Source organism: Phyllostomus discolor, chromosome 4 (genome assembly GCF_004126475.2).
Source record: "Phyllostomus discolor isolate MPI-MPIP mPhyDis1 chromosome 4, mPhyDis1.pri.v3, whole genome shotgun sequence".
In the NCBI taxonomy this organism is placed as follows: domain Eukaryota; kingdom Metazoa; phylum Chordata; class Mammalia; order Chiroptera; family Phyllostomidae; genus Phyllostomus; species Phyllostomus discolor.
The window spans coordinates 3,977,418-3,979,782 of record NC_040906.2 but is presented as its reverse complement, the minus strand read 5'-3'; positions in this window follow the sequence as shown (position 1 = coordinate 3,979,782).

The following is a 2,365-nucleotide window of genomic DNA, read 5'->3' as shown; positions in this document are numbered from 1 at the left end:
CCAGCCGCGTCCGGCCGGCTTGCTGGGGAGGCTGCTGCGCGGCGCGCCAGCGCGGGCCTGGCTGCAGCTGGGCCCGAGACTGGGGTGGGGGAGGGCAGCACCTGGAGAGGGAGGAGGCCAGCCCGCCATGCAGGGTGCCACGCTGGCCCTTCCCAGTGAGCAGGCGCTGCTCCCCCGCCCCTGGGGCCTGCTGTGTCCTGGCCTTTCTCCGGGCGTCCCGTGCCCGCCGTTTCCCCTGGAATATATGGGGGGTGGCGGAGAGGCCGTGTTTCTGACGATGCGGCCGATCCTAGCTCGGGACCCCAGAAAGAGCCTCCAGAGATCTGCCTGACAGAGGGGACAGAGGCGGGCCAAACACACCCGGTCGCCGATTCAACTTTTGAGGCCCACTCCCTGCTGGAGCTCTGGGCTGTCGGTTAAGTCTCCAGTGAGCGCGGGCGATACAAATCAGATCTGGCCGGCTTCAGGGGGGAAGGAATGCGCAGAAAGGCCCCCAGAGACCCGAGTTAAAGGGAGAACCTGAGCCGCCGCGCCTGCGTCGGGCAGACAGCGGAGAGGCTTCCGGGGGGACCCGCTGTTCACCCGGAGTGGGGGCTCAGCCCCGGACGCTCCTTCCTGGTCTTAGCCGGGTGCATCTGTGCCCTGTGGCCACCAGAGGCGGAGCCCAGCCCCAAGAACAGGCTGTCCCAGGAGCGGGGCGTGGTTGCAGACTGGCGGGCTTCTTGGTTAGAGCGTCTCCATGGAGACCGGGCTCAGAAGGGGTGCAGGAGGGGGTGCTCCGTGTCAGGGAGGAAGGAGGGGGCTGCAGGGAGAGGAGGGGTAACCCAGGTGATGCCAGGGCCCTGTCCTTCTCTGGGCTCCCCTTCCGGGCACACAGTGCCCACTGGCCTGGGGACCTGCTACTGATGCAGAGAGGCAGGACAGCTCTCTTGGTGGCCTGGAGGGGCTTGGGGGGATGTTAGGCTCTGGCCCAGGTTCCGGGGCAGGATGAAAGGGTTTTTTTTATTATTATTATTTTTTAAAGATTTCATTTATTTATGTTTAGAGAGGGAAGGGAGGGAGATAAAGAGAGAGAGAGAGAGAGACAGAGAAACACCAATGTGCAGTTGCTGGGGGTTATGGCCTGCAACCCAGGCATGTACCCTGGCTGGGAATCGAACCTGCGATGCTTTGGTTAGCAGCCCACGCTCAATCCACTGAGCTACACCAGCCAGGGCTTAAAAGGGGGTTTAGAGAGTTCTGCACAGTTCCACCCACTCGTAGGAAGTTGGAGGGTGAACTGGAAAGGTCGTGTGAGGCGTGGACACTGGGGGCCATGTCTCCAGCACCAGGAGCCGTGGCAGAGGGCTGGACAGCAGTGTGGGTCCCAGGCACACGAGGGTGCCCAGGGCTGGGGCTGTTCTGCGGGATGCCAGGCTGGTCCGTGTCCCGGGGACTGGGGTTTAGGCCAGCAGCTTCACTTGGGGGCTTTGGGCAGGAGTCCCCATGTGCACAGCAAGGCTGAGTTTGAGGCATTCTGACATGGCCAGGGATGAATATTCATTTCTAGAGCAGTTATAATAATAAGGATGATATCGCAGGCAGAAGGCTGGGCCTGTGGGCCGTGGGTCTGCAGAGTTGGACACAATTTCTTCGTTTCTTCTCCTGTGCTAAGGGAAGGGCACGTGGCCCCTCCAGCCCACAGCCGCCTGTCAGTGTACGCAGGAAAGGGATGATGACCTGGGCAGCATGCTCCTCTGGGGGTCTGAGCCCTGCCCCTGCCCTCCACCCCCTCCCCACAGGAGTCCAGAAGCCAGCCCTGGTCGGCTCCTGCTGGAGATCCTGGGCCGGTCAGGGATGGAGTCTGCCTGGGAGTGCCTGCTGGTTCCTGCATTGCTTGACCCCAGGACATCCTAAGTCAGGGTGGATGTTAATAGGCCTGACCTTTGGACCTGCGTGGGTGGGAGGGCTGGGTCGGAGAGCTGGCAGGCCAATCCCTGGAGACCAGAGGTCAGAACAGCCCTTGCCCTCCGGGTTATTTTGGTACCAGAACGTCTGACTTGCGGATTTCCAGGTGCTAGCTAGTTTATGGCCTGCAGTCGGCCACCCTGGGAGGGCATGGGGGTGGGAGCAGGAAGTGAGCGCTGGCCAGCCCAACGGGATGTGGAACTTGGCCTTGGCTGGGCCTGCACACACACACACACACACACACACACACACACGGCGTTGTGTCTGCTGGTGTGCTCCCTGGCGTCAGCGGGCAGGATGTCTGTGTGTAGGCTGGAGGTGTGGCCCAGGGCTTTCCAGGTAGGTGAGGTGGCAGAAGCAGGGGACAAAGGAGGCGAGGGTGCTGCGTGGAGAAAGTGGCGGCTGAGACGTGGGACAA